This window comes from Mus caroli, chromosome 11 (assembly GCF_900094665.2).
Source record: "Mus caroli chromosome 11, CAROLI_EIJ_v1.1, whole genome shotgun sequence".
Taxonomy (NCBI): domain Eukaryota; kingdom Metazoa; phylum Chordata; class Mammalia; order Rodentia; family Muridae; genus Mus; species Mus caroli.
This window is the reverse complement of record NC_034580.1, coordinates 113,509,118-113,523,746: the sequence shown is the minus strand read 5'-3', so window position 1 is coordinate 113,523,746 and position 14,629 is coordinate 113,509,118. Positions and strand designations below refer to the sequence as shown.

The window sequence follows — 14,629 nt, the reverse complement described above, 5'->3', positions numbered from 1 at the left end:
ATAAAACTTGAGGTTTATAAAATAGGTATACAGTAGGGCTGGTGAGGTGGCTCAGTGGTTAAAAACACCTGCTATTTTCGCAGAGGAGCCTGGTTCAGTTCCCAGCACCTACACAATGACTCACAACTGTCTGTACCTCCAGTTCCAGGGGATCAGACGCCTTCTTCTAGCTTTCAAGGGCACTGGATGGCCATGGTATACAGATATAGAAGCAGGCAAACGCATAAAAAAAACTTAAAAATTATGTAAATAAAATAGCTGTACAAACCAAACATCTAATTGAAATAAACCCAAATAATTGCATTTGAAACAATCATTTGATATACATGTGATTTTACTATTTATTTTAGTTTTAAATTTTATTTATTTTATGTGTATGGGTGTTCTGCCTACATACATGTTAAGTATATCTATACATATAAAGAAGCTAAAAGAAGAGCCTCCCTGTCTTTTTTTTTTAAGATTTATTTATTTATTATATGTAAGTACACTGCAGCTGTCTTCAGACACACCAGAAGAGGGTGTCAGATCTCTCATTACAGATGGTGGTGAGCAACCATGTGGCTGCTGGGAATTGAACTCAGGACTTCCAGAAGAGCAGTCAGTGCTCTTAACCACTGAGCCATCTCTCCAGCACCCCCCTTCTGCAGTCTTAGTTAGGGTTTCCATTGCTGTGAACAGATACCATGACCAAGGCAACTCTTAAAGGGACAACATTTAATTTGGGCTAGCCTACAATTTCAGAGGTTAGTCCATTATTGTCATGGCAGGATGCATGGCAGCATCCAGGCAGACATAGTGCTAGAGAAGGAGCTGAGAGTTCTACATCTTGTCCTAAAGACAAGTAGGAGAAGACTGTCTTCCAGGCAGCTAGGAGGAGGATCTCAAAGCCCATTCCCAAAGTGACAATCTTCCTTCAACAAGGTCAAAGCCACTCCACCAAAGCCACACCTCCTAATAGTGCCACTCCCTGGGCCAAGCATATTCAAACCACCACACTCTCCCAATGCTAGCAGTTGCTTCTGGGTGGTGAGATTATTTGTAACTGTTTTTATCATTATATTTTAAAAAATGTGTTTATTTTGATTATGTGTGTGATCCAAAACTGTGAGCAAAACCCCTCCTTCTCTGCTGAAGCTGATTATCTCAGGCCTTTAGGCTGTACTGGAAAGCTCACTAGCAGACAGTCTTCCAAGCAAGACAGACACATTTGCAACTAGATTCAAATGAGGTATGCAGGTCTGAATGCCACCCCTACAGACTGGGCTTCTAGTTCATGACTAAAGTGTTCCTCAAGGAAAGCTATGTAGATCAACCATGTCTGGGGCCAGAGCTATGGTGTCAAATGTGCTCTGTGATGGTTGATCTCAACTGTCAAGTCTGATGAGGTTTGGAACGGCCTGGAAGGTGAGGTTCTGTCCTTGCCTTTAAGGGATTATCGAGGTTAAGTTAATTGAGGTGGGAGATTCATCCCAACTGTGGGTGGGACAATACCTGGATGAGAATCTTAGCCTGTATAAAATGGTGACCAAGCTGTGTGCCAGCCTCCACGGCCTTTGTTCCTGATGGTGGGTGTGATGTGGATGGTTATGCCTTGCAGCCTTGGCTTCCTGCCGTGGAGGACCCCACACTTCCGCCGAGAACCTGGCCAAACCCCCTTTACCCGAGTTGTTCTTTGTCAGAGTACCTTACCATGGCTATGCTGAAATAAACTAAGCTGGGCAGGAAGAGGAGGGGCCCACCAAGGGGAAGGGCGGGAGAGGAACAGGCAGCTGTGCCCAGGAAGCGAGGAAGAAGAACATTCTAGAACTGAGTCATAATATCCACTACATGCTCTGTGGTGAAAGGGATTGGGGGTGGGGGGAGTGGGTGTTGGTTGGATTAAGTGAATAGCGGGGCTTAGTGGTGACGGTCACTGGAGAGCTTTAATGGTGAAATCTGTGTGCATGCTGGGTGCAGAGTTAAGTAGTAAGTAGGGTGTGGCTTTCGCCGGCAGAGCTAAGCATGGGTGCTAAGACTTTAGGGATACCTGTGACTTAAGAATCACTGAGGGAGGCTCAGACAAAGCCTAGGGTTTCAGGAAATAGACAAAAGGAGACAGGAACTTCTCACTTCTCCAGCTCAAACCCGAGAGACGGAGAGAGGAAGGCACAGCACGCTAGAGACTGTGGAGTTACAGCCGTGAACAGTCGGTCCCTCGGTGCCAAGACCCAGAGGTGCAAAGGCTTGGGTGTGAAAGCCTGGTGCATAGAAGCAAACACCCAGAAGTGGAGGAGGGTTCCCAGAAATGTCTCCTGGGTGCTGGAATGAAAGTCTATGCCTGAAGGAACCTTGCATGTGACCATAGTGGCCATTACCATCCTGAACTGATGGAGCAAACATCCAAAGTCGGGGTGGGGGTAGGGGNNNGGGGGTGGGGGGGTGGGGAGCTGAGGCCAAAAGCAAACCAGACCACATCATACACAGGGAGCGACGTGTCACAGCGGGTTTGGGAAGTCTGCCTGCGTCTGCAAGCAAATGTATTGCGATTTGGGTTTAAATAGAGAGGTGTTCTGGAGTGAGAGGTGTGTCTATATTTCTTTTTTGTTGCCAGTAAAACAGTAATCGCAATAGAAACGCCAGTCAATAAATAAATAAGTAAATAATGAATAAACCGTCGACTGCTGCCTCGCATTTCCACTGACAGTAGGAGTAGAAGGTTTGAGCAGATCATCAAAAATAATAATGACGGTGCCATGGGAGGGGGGAGAAGAGGCTGCACTTGACTGATATTGCCATGGGGGCCAGTCACAGCAGAGGCTGGGAGGGCTGGTTTGATGTGAGGGGATTGGGAGGGAGGCCTTCCAACTGACTGAGCCCCAGCAAGATCTGGGCTTTACAGACTCGGAGCCGGTCTCCTGAGGGATGAGGTGAAGTGTCTGGTTTTATTGAAAATTGGACTGTGTGAAAGAGGGTCAAATTAAGGGACCTTTCTCAGCAGTTACCTGGGGGACCTCTTCTCTCTAATTACTAAGATTGTGCAGTTAAAATGAGCCCCATTGTTCCGCCCGCTTCTGAAAAAGCAGCCTTCTCTCAGAAGCTCAGAAATGCAAAGTACCAAGCTTATCTGGTGATGTCTGAAGTGGTTCATCTACATGGAGAGCAAGGGAGCAGAGGTTTGTCAGGTTAATTGCTACTGGAGAAAGAAATAATAATAATAAAATAAAACAACCCACCAACCTGCTGGGAAAGTACACTGGGAAACAGACCCCGAAGACTTTAAAAGTAATTGTAAAAAATGTGTGTGTGTGTGTGCGCGTGCGCGTGAGAGAGAGACAGAGACAGACAGAGAGAGACAGAGAGACAGACACAGACACAGAGAGACAGACAGAGGCATGCTAAGGTTTGAATGTGGAAGACAAAGGACAACTTGCAAGGAATCAGTTTTCTCTTTCCACCATGTGAATTCTTGGGATTGAACTCAGGATGGCAGAAAACACCGCTATTTTCCCTGCTGAGCCATCTTACTGGCTTAGATACATGAAACTGTAATAAACTGGCAGGTGGTGGTAGCGTATGCCTTTAATCCCAGCAGAGGCAGGGGGATCTCCGAGTTCAAACCCAGCCTGGTCTATAGAACAAGTTCCAGAACCGGACCGTCAGGGTCACACAAGGAAACCCTGTCTCAGAAAACAAACACATAGACAAACAAGCCCTGCAAATAAATTAAAATTGTGACTACAAATTTTGCTTTCTGTGAATTGGAGTGGTTAACGGTGTAGAAACTAGGGCGGTACAAGCATTTGCTGCATTGCACTAGCCTGATGACAGAGCTCACATCCCAGGAACCTGCGGGGAAAGCTGGGTTCTGCCCTGTAGCCCAGTGTTCCATATCCTGGGAAATTGGAGGTGGAGGGAGGAGACTTCCCTGGGAGCTCAAGGGCATCTCAGGGGGCAGGTAGATGTTCTCTGATCATCCTTTTGTGCCAGGGTCTCTCACTGAACCTGAAGCTCACCCTGCTGGCTAGCCTATCCCAGAATCTGACTATATACATATGCACATACATATACATATACATATGTATATATATATATATATATATATATTTTTTTTTTTTTTTTTTTTTTTGTATGTGTGTGTCCCTGGGTGTGCGCATCTGTGCACCACCTGCCCATGGAGGTCAGAAGAAGGCATCAGATCCTCTAGAGCCAGAGTTACAAATCATTGTGAGCTACCTTGTGAAACTGGGAATTGAGCCCAGGTCCTCTGCAAGAGCAACCAGTGCTCTTAACCCTGAGCCATCTCTCCATCTCCCTTTAGAATGAGAGTTCTGGGGACCCAGATGCAGGTCTTCTTGCTTCTCAGAAGGGACTTCACAAATTGAGCCAACCCTTTAGCCCCTGATAAACGTGGTTTGAGGGTGAGGATGCTCCTTCATTTACAGAGAGGACGTGCATTTTCAAGTGCCCCCCTGCCCCTCTCCCTCTCCTGGCCTAGGCTTCGTCTGCTGTTCCTCTCCTTTTCTCCCTCCTGTTCCTCACAGTGTTAGAATGCAGTGAACACTTGGCTTAAGCTCCAAGGGATGCTGAGAACCCTTAGGAAACAGTGGCTCACTTGCATTTAGCAGAATAACCCCTGTTTCCTGCAGGCACATCCTGCCGTCTGAGTGCCCACTCCTGGGGAGCAGCAGCCTCAGCAGACAGAACTTGACTTTCATATCCTGGGACCCATGTGTGGTCCCTCCCTCACAACCCCACCCCACCAGTGGTCTCCAGAAGCCCAGAGTAGCTGCCTACCCTTTTCTCTCCCAGGATGGCGATGATAAAATTCTGCTTTCTAAGGCATTTGAGAGCAGCGGGGGACCTCCCATGCATGAGAATGCCACAAAGCAGGCTGCATGTGTAGTGACGACCTACTAGCCGCTCAGCTCGGAGGCGGGGGGGGGGGGGGGGGGGGGGGGGGGGGGAGGGGGAGGGGGGGGGTGGCTTGGAAAGATGGCTCTCCCCTCTCTCTGTCTCTCTCTCTTTCCTCTCTCTGTCTCTGTCTCTGTGTTCCCCTCTGTCTCTGTCTGTCTGTTTCTCTCTCCCTCTCTATCTACCTCTCTTTCTGTCTCTGTCTCTCTGTCCCTTTCTGTCTCTGTCTGTCTGTTTCTTTCTCCCTTTCTCTCTCCCTCTCTTTCTGCCTTTCTTTCTGTCTCTGTCTCTCTATACACTTCTGTCTCTGTCTGCTTGTCTGTCTGTCTGTCTGTTTCTCTCTCCCCCTCTCCTGTCTCTGTCTCTCCCTTTGTCTCTGTCTCTCTGTCTGCCTCTGTGTGTGTATGTGTATGAGAGAGAGAGAGAGAGTATGTAGAGCCCTGACTATCCTGGAACTCTCTGTAGACTTCATCTGGCTTCAGCTCCTCTCTTATCTGCAAAGCCTTTGCTACAAACTGAGTATCGCCTAGTTGGCTGGGACCAGAGCTATGCATTTGGTGGGGAGAATGGGGAGCAAATGGATTGTCCAAGTACAGAGAGGATGGATTTTCTTCCCAGTGTCACTCAATGGTAGAGACCTGGTGTGTGCTCCATAAGATGAAGGAAGTGTGAGAGGCAGGAAGAACGCAAGGCCTGAGAAGCTAGGCTTCGGAATAGGGTATTTAAGAAGCACCAGAGATGAGATAGGATGCTCTCCTAGATTTTGGACCTGCAAATTCAGCCAATAACCATATAAGCCTAACTGAGAACCTGAAGCTCAGATACTTTCCCTAGACTACAATGGCACTTGTCAAAGGATCTCATTCATTTGTCTTGAACTCTGGGCCCTCAGTGAGGAGATAAAGACCAGGAAGCTGCATCCTGGGCTGCAGCTGTACTGATGTGCGGCTCCATGGGAGTGACTCTCAGCCATGAGTCTGGGCTGGAGAGCTGGCATCCTGGGCTGCAGCTGCACTGATGTGCGGCTCCATGGGAGTGACTCTCAGCCATGAGTCTGGGCTGGAGAGCTGGCATCCTGGGCTGCAGCTGCACTGATGTGGGGCTCCATGGGACTGACTCTCAGCCATGAGTCTGGGCTGGAGAGCTGGCATCCTGGGCTGCAGCTGCACTGATGTGGGGCTCCATGGGAGTGACTCTCAGCCATGAGTCTGGGCCGGAGAGCTGGCTCAGCTGTTAAAGAGCACTTGTTCTTACAGAGGACCCAGCACCACATGGTACCTCACAACCATTTGTAACTCCAGTTCTGAGAGTTCTTATGCCCCTTTCCAGCTTACAGGCCTACTGCCCACACGTGGTTCTTATTCATAAATGCAGGCAAACATCCGTACGCACAAAATAAAAAATAAATAGATATTAATTAAAAATCACAAGGACCAGAGTTCGAGACCCAGAACGCACATTAACTTGTTGGGTGACAGTTTCCACTTGTAATCTCAGTGCTGACAAAGCGGAGACGGAAACCTTGAAGCTCACTGGCCAGCCAGGCTTCCCTAATTAGTGAGCTCCAGGCCGACAAGAGACTCTGTCTGAAAGGAACCGGATAATGCCTCAGACAGTGACGCCTGAGGCAGTCCTCCACAGACACATGTGTGCACATGCACATCCCCAGCACATGCACCCGCACGCAGATGAGAGTGCATGTTCACATGCACAACGTAAAAGAAGAAAAAAAGACTAATCCTAGCACTTGGGAGGCAGAGGCAGGCGGATTTCTGAGTTCGAGGCCAGCCTGGTCTACAGAGTGAGTTCCAGGACAGCCGGGGCTACACAGAGAAACCCTGTCTCGAAAAAAAAAAAAAAGAAGAAGAAGAAGACAAGAAGACAAGAATAGAGAGAGATGAAGGGTAAGCTCGTTTGTGGTGCGTTTCCCTCCATGGCTTAGGGACAAGCAGGCACATAGCTTACATCACTGAGAGAATGTGCCTGCCTCCAACTGTGGGTCTTGCTCTAGACTGAGATGCTGTGTAGATAAAGGAAGAGAGGGAGGGAACTGCAGGGTGGCAGGGCTGAGAGTTGGCTGCTCTTCCCTGGTCATGCTAAAAGGCAAGGTCATCGGCTTAAGTTCCAGGCTCTGAGTCTGTCCAGGCTGGGCTGTAAGGAGGACTTGTCCTCTACCAACGCCTGATCCTCCAATCCCTGGGGTCTCAGCCCAGCTCAGAAGTCTACATCACTTCGATCTTAACGCAGGACTGGAGAGCCAGAGGTCCTTGCTGGCTCTGTGGCAAACAAGAGAAGCAGGTTTCTGGTCTAACAGGCATTCCAAGAACATGTAAGCTGTCTTGCCCTTGACTCCCTCCCTGGCCCTCTTCTGTTTCCACGGCTTGGGCCGAGTGAGAGAGTGTGAGAAGGAAGAGACACAGAGGGCATACGAGGACAATCTTGACTGTGCGTGACAATGTGTGGGCTCAGGGTAGGCCAGGTGGTCACCCCCCAGATTCCCAGCCTCATCCTAAAGCAAGACTGCCAATGTCAAGGACACACTGGGTAGGCGTTCCCAGAAAAGTTCTTTTCTGGCTTTCCTTCCTTGGGGTGAGTTCTAGGCTAAGAGTGGGTGAGAGCTAGCTGACCTCCCCCCTGCCCTTCACTCCCTAGGCCTCTGCTCACCACAGACCCTGCCTCCTCAGTGCATCAGGGTCTAAGAGGAAGCTGTAAGCAGGTGCTTGGCCAGAGGGACTTTACAAAGCCTCCCAAAGTCTCCCAACCACTATAGACCCAGACTCCTTCCTGCCCCCAGAACTGGGGAAGGAACAAAATGACTGGGCATTTTGTGGAGCCTGACTCAAATGGTGTGCATCTGCCCCCATCCTTCTCGTCAGCTAAGGAAGGTGTTGGGACAGCAAGTTCATGGATATGCCTTTCCCTGGGGTGGTCAGAGGCAAGTAGCCATTCTTGAATGGGTATGTCCCCTGAGAAGCCATGTTCCCCCAAACCCTCCCTCCCCATACAATTCTGGGACAGAAAGATCCTAAGGCCGATATCTGAGCAAAAGAAGGTAAAAGCCAGACTCTTCCAGCCTGTGTTTGTGGCACCCCATTTCCCCTTTGTAGACAAGACTGCCTCAGGGCAGCCTTGAATGTGTGAGAGAGACAGACATTACTGACAGCAAAGGGGTATGTGTGCTGAGTGTTTGTATGTGAGTGTGAGACAGAGGGAATGTGTGAGTGTGTATGTGAGTATGTGAGTGTGTGTGTATGTATGAATGTGGTATGTGTGTGACTGTGTGTATGTATCTGTGACTGTAGTGTGAGTGTGTGCTTGTGAGTGTGGTGTGTATGAGTGTGTGTGTGTGTGTTTGTGAGTGTGGTGTGTATATGACTATGTGTGAATGTATGTATTGTGTGTGTATAACCGTGTGTGTATTTATGTGTGAGTGTGGTGTGTATGTGTTTGTGAATATGTATGAGTGAGTGTGATGTGTGTGAGAGTGGTGTGTGTGGCTGTGTGTGTTCGTGAGTGCGTGTGAATATGTGTGTGAGTATGTGTGTATGTGTGAGTATGGTGTGTGTGACCGTGTGTGAGTGTGGTATGTGTGTATGAGTGTGGTGTGTATGACTGTATGTGTGTGTGAGTATGTTGTGTGTGATTGTGTGTGTGACTGTGTGAGTATATGAGTGTGTAGGTGTGAGTATGCTTGTATGTGTGACTGTGTGTGTATGTATGTGTATGTGTGTCTGCATGCACATATAAATATACCCAAGAAAGTATTAACCAGGTAGAAATCCTGAAGAAAGCAAGAACATGCCCCTGTGTTCTCTTCTCCAATGACCCCTTTAAGTACACAACAAACAATTCAAAGCTCACTTCGCTTTTATGCTTCCAGTTCATGGATTCACTCCAGCTAATTACAATGATTCTCAAACACCTGCCCTCACGGACGCTCCCCTCTCACAGTGCAACCTGGTCCATCTCTCTTTGGGCCACTGAGCTGACAGTCATCTGGAGGAAAGCATGGGAGCAGGACCATGGATGTTAGCAGGGGGAGGCTTCATCAGGTTGAAGAGGAACCTGGGATGGGCCACAGAGAGCTGGGGCAGGTAAGAGATGTGACAGAGAGGGTGGGGCAGGCCTTCTCCCCAGCAGAAGAGTCCCATGTTGGGAAGAGACAAACCTCGAAAGAGAGAAGTGAATAAACTCAGAGTCTTCATAGATTCTGGGTCTTGGGCTATTTATTGGCGAAAGGGGAGATACAGTCAGGAAGGGCTTAATGCTTCCTTCCCCAGGCATCTGCCTCTGCCGGAGGCTGACGAAGGCAGGAGATAGAACATGAGGGTGGAACAGAGCCAAGCTCCTGAAGTGGCACACAGGCTGGGTCTGGAGCCTTTCCTTTCTCCTCCCTCCCCCATGCATATATACGTTCCTGTGTGTGCATATATGCAGATGAGTATATGCACTTGCACATATGCGAGCTTGTGGAAACCAAATGTCAACAATGGATGTCTTCTTCCTCAATTACGTTCCACCTTATTTTTTGAGACAGAGTCCCTCACTGAGCCTAGAGCTCACCAGTTTGGCTAGACAGATCCGGGGAAGGCTGGGATTACAGGCACACACGGCTGAACCAGCTTTTATGTGGATACTGGTGACTAGACTTGGGGCCTTTGTTTCTGGGAGCTCTTGGTTATGGCTAGCCAGTCAACAGAGCCATGGGTCAGCCCAGGGTGCGACTCATCTGCAGCCCATGACTCAATAAGAACCGTTGTGATCCAGAGCTGCCACCTAGCAAATATTCAAGAAAAGACTTCGAAGTGATGGCAGTAAACGTGTGAGGGAAATAAGGCCAGTGAGAGAAATTTATTTTCAACACCAAGATGGCAATTCAGCCTTAACACTGGCAAAGAGTTTTAAGTCTGTCCAGAATTGAGCGTGTGTTGGTTTTGTTAGGGTAGCAGGGACACACAGCTCAGTGGGCCTGCTGGCAGCCTGAGAAATCTCCTTCCCCCTTAGGGACACCACAAAGATAGAGCCAGATCCTTCCTTTTACCGCAGAAAAGTATTTGAGGACAAGCCAAAAGGGAGAAGCCAACAGGGAGCAAAGCCAGTTGATTGAGCAGAGTTAAAGACCAGCCTGTGCCTTAGATTTAAGGGCACAGCAAAGCTCCACGCCATGGGTGTGTGCTTCTCAACAGATCCCTCAAGATATGTGTCTTTAAAAGGGCCTTATAAGCCAGCAGTGGTGTTATACACCTTTAATCCCAGCACATGGGAGGCAGAGGCAGGCAGATTTCTGAGTTCGAGGCCAGCCTGGTCTACAGAGTGATTTCCAGGACAGCCAGGGCTACACAGAGAAACCCTGTCTGGAAACAAACAAACAAACAACAACAACAAAAGCAACATTTAAATATATGACGTAGCTTACTTATTTTATCTTAAAGAATTACTTTTGGAGAGCTGGTGTGCTGGCTCAGAGGTTTAGAGCACCCACTCACTGCCTTTGCACTTTAACCTCCCCAAGGGGGCTTAATATTGTCAACTTCAGGTGATCCGAAGCACTTGTCTGGCCTTTTGGGGCATCTACATGAAAATGCTTACACACCCCACCCCACCCCACCCACACTAATTTCTTTGGAAATGGAATTATAAAGTTTTCTGTAGCGCATTGTTTGGTTTGGAGAAGAGAGGCACCCTGGTGTGTTAAACAGAAGGCTGTAAACTTTGTGGCCCTTAGTAGGCATAGTTTATTTTTTAAACCGAACAGTTTTTAAAGTTGTACTTGTTGCTGTGTGTGCTGTGTGTGGTGTGGATACATCACTGGTCTGGTTTGGCAGTCAGAGGGCAACTTTGTGGTCCTCATTTCTTTTTCTCCTCCTCCTCTTTTTTTTTTTTTTTTTTTTTTTNTTTTGATAGGGTTTCTCTGTGTAGCCCTTACTGTCCTGGAACTCACTCTGTAGACCAGGCTGGCCTCGAACTCAGAAATCTGCCAGCCTCTGCCTCCCAAGTGCTGGGATTAAAGGGGTGTGCCATCGCTGCCCGGCTCCTCCTCCTTCTTCTTAAAAGTATATATTGGTGTTCTGCCTGCCTGAAAGTCTGTATGAGGTTGTCAGATCTTTTTTGAAGTTACAGACAGCTGTGAGCTGCCATGTCCATGCTGGAAACTGAACCCAGGTTCTCTGGATGAGCAGTCTGTGCTCTATAACCACTGAGCCATCTCACCAGCCCCTATTTGTTATTTTTAACATCCGTGGTTGAGAAGTCTTTGGGCTTCTCTCTATAGGTAATTTTGGGTTTATCAGTTATGGTGAAGTTTCTTTTCTCATTTAAAATTACATCTATTGATTTATTAATTTATGCATATGTGCATATGTGCCACAGCATACATGTGGAGGTCAGAGTGTACTTTGTGGGAGCCAGTCCTCTCTCTGACCCTCTGTGGGACCCCGAGATCAAACTCAGGCCTTCAGGCTTGGAGGCCAGCATCTTTACCTGCTGAGCCATCTTGAAGATACAAGTTGAAATTTCTTGACTTTCAACAGGAAAGGCAAACTTGTTCCCTGGGGCTTCTTCTCTCCTCCTGTCCCTTTTATTTATTTTTTCTATCTTTCTGCCCTACCTCAATCCCACAGGGAGTTCTTAATTCAATGGGGGAAATGCTTGTGGAGCAGGCTGTGGGCAGAGAAGGGAGGCAAGATGCACCAGCCCAGTCACCATCACTGGGGAATCCACTCCAAACATGGAAGGCAGTTGGGCAGGCAGAGCTGCTCCCCAGGACTGAGAAAGGGCTCCCATTCTGTCTTTATAGATTGCAACTTCCTGGCACTGGGTCTGGAACACTTGAGTCCTGTTCCCTTTGTGTTGTTCTCTATCCTCTGAGAGAGGTGAGGAACCCAGGAAAGGAGAGGACTGGATGATGGTTGTGTTGTATTTTTTGGCAATGTCACAGTCTCAGGGATGGAGAGATTCATCTGGCTCTCCCTTCACCAGCCATTTCTACAGCAGCGGCAGCAGGAGGGGGCCAAGCGGCATGCTAATTCTCGCTGGAACACAACCAGGCTGACAGTTCCCCCGCTCTAGGCCTGATGGGTGAATCCAGGCATCTTGGCGCTCTGCTGACATCATGGAAAATCTTAGCTGCATGGCCGCAGAGCACACACTTGCCAATTAGCAGGGAAGCCCACAGAGGAAAGAGGTATGAGGTTTCGAATTATCCCTGCGGGAGACAAAGGGCCATTGCCTGATGCCTGAGAGAGGCTGTTCTGTGCACAGCTTGGGCAGCCCACATCTACGGTGGCACCAGGCCAGACATCATCCCTTCAGACAGGAGGAGGTGGGGGCAGGGAGCGGCCTTTGTTTGTCTCAGGCACCTGTGCCCAGTGGAGCTACCTGGATGGGAGGGAGGGGAGGAGGGATGACAGAGGCGGGGAACTTGCAGGAGAGTGGAAATGACAAATGTCTCCCACTGGGAACCCTGCGAGCTGTCCTGCAGGATCATCCATCTCCCTGCCGGTGATTTGCATTCCGACAGGGTGGGAGGTACTCCTGCCCACTGCTCCCCCATCCCACTGCTCCAGTTCCCACTCCAGCCCAATTCAGAATGAAGTGCTGGCCCAGGTGACCCCTGGAGTATCCCCTAAAGCCTTTACGTGACTCCCCAAGGGGCACTACTGAAAGTCTTTACCTCTCCAGAAAGCTTCTGGTAAAAGCCCAAAGTGTCGCCTGGTGCCTGGCGTGGCGTCTCTTGCCTATGATTTCAGCACTGGGGAGAGAGGATCGCTGAGTTTGTGGCCTGTCCACATAGTGAGTTCCAGGGCAGCCTGACTTATATATGGAGACCTTTTTCTTAAATCAAACTAAAGAGGCCAAAGCTTGTCAAGGTGACTCAGTGGGTGAAGCCAGAGGACCAAAGTTGGGGGGAGGGGCGGGAAGAGAGAGAGAAATGTAAAAGCACAAAAGGTATGCAAAACCCCCTCCCATAGGAGGGGTGGGATGGGGCTTGGGGAAGGGGTTCAGGATAATGACAAGGTAGGAAGCCATTTGATTGTATCAAGAAGCCTTTGTCTTAGAGGGAGTGTGTGTGAGCTGAAGACTTAGTATCATAACTGGCTTTCCTGGGCAGGCACGGTGTGCATGCTGCTTGCTGGCAAGCCTTGCCCACGCATCCTGTAGCCCTGCAGGCTCCCAGCTCAGGAAGCCCACTGGCACCGGCACCTCCCTGTTTCTTACCCTGGGAGGTAGCACCTGCAGTCTGGAGCCCTGGGGCTGGGAGAGGGGTTGTGGGGGGAGGGGTTGTGGGGGGAGGGATCATGACATGATGTGCATTCTGCAGAGGGAAGAGCCAGGTGCTGATGCCCGGCAGAGCAGCCTGCTGTCAACTGTTTCTGCTTCCTGGTGACTTCATCTTTCCACAGGCCAGGCACATGCCTGGAGACATCAGATGCTCCAATTTGCAGGATCAGTCAGAGGCATGTGTCCCATGACAGGAGTCCTGGGTTGAGGCCTGTTCCTTTAGAGGGGAGGCCTGTGGGGGGCAGATCTAAGAATTGGTAACCTCTGCAGGGATATCTTCCTGATATCCCTAGGCTAGGCTCAGCAGGCTGGGTGCTCCGGGAAGAAGGGGCTGCACTGCGGTCCATCTGCCGGGAGATCAGCTGATCCTTCCCATTGCTCGCTCCCTTGCAGGTTGCCCTGTGTAGGGCAGAGGAAGGGTCCCTGATGCTTTCTTCTCAGGAAGGGCTTGGGCCTTTTCGTGGAATTACCTCTTCCTCTGGCCTGGTGCCCACACATTCTTTCATTGTGGCCACCAGAGACCTACCACTGTCCCCTGGATGTTCCCCCTGGGCCCCTGGCAACCAAGGGCCAGAGGAAAGCTTAGCTTCTGAGCCAAGAGAACGCCCTTCCTTCTTCCTGGACATCGAGAAACCAGTGTGGTACAGGGATAGGCATGGGAGCTGTCCACACCACATGCCAGCAATGGGAACACCCAGTACCCAGAGCAACTTTGAAAATAATAAAACGCATGGGAAGCCACGGCTTTCTATTAAACACCACACACCTAAATACCAAACACGTCTGATTGACACCAGTTGTTTACACACTGAAACATGTTGTGTCCTTGTAGAGGCCTAATGTATGTGTAAGCTTCGAATTAGCACACTTTAAAATGATGTATCTTGGCCCCTGACACCAGGATGGCTGCCTGCATTCGTCTGGAAAGCGACTTCTTACAGTCTGACACTGTTTGGCATTGCCCTGCTTGCCCCAAAAACAATTTGTTGAGGTTGGAAAGACGGCGCTATGATTAAGAGCACTTGCTGCTCTTGCAAAGGACCAAAATTTGGTTCCCAGCACTCCTCCTGGGAGACTCAAAACTGCCTGTAACTCTGGAATCTGACACTCTCTTCTGGGCTCCATGGGCACCTATGCCCCCCCCACACACACACATACACACATGTACACACTAACCCATGTGGACATACATGCCCGTGTGCACACACACATACACACACACATATGCACATTCACACAGAAAAACACATATTCACACAAACATACATATACAAATCCACAAAACACACACACACAGACAAATAAAACAAAATAGCCAGGCATGGTGACGGCTTACTCCATTTATCTCAACACTGGGGAGGCAGAAGCAGGTGGATCTCTATGGATTCCAGGGCAGCCTGGTCTCTGTAGCAAGTTCTAGGCTGTGAGACCCTTTCTCTTTTTTTTTTTAATTTTT

General features: G+C 49.2%; 1 long non-coding RNA gene across 1 annotated transcript in view; it reads left to right on the top strand.

The window, feature by feature from the left end:
• The first annotated feature begins 11,914 nt into the window (after positions 1-11,914).
• LOC115032321 overlaps positions 11,915-14,629 on the top strand; it is a 15,063-nt gene continuing 12,348 nt past the window's right edge. Inside the window, exon 1 of the long non-coding RNA XR_003837974.1 lies at positions 11,915-12,076. This is a non-coding gene — a long non-coding RNA (uncharacterized LOC115032321). The remainder of the gene's footprint in view (positions 12,077-14,629) is intronic.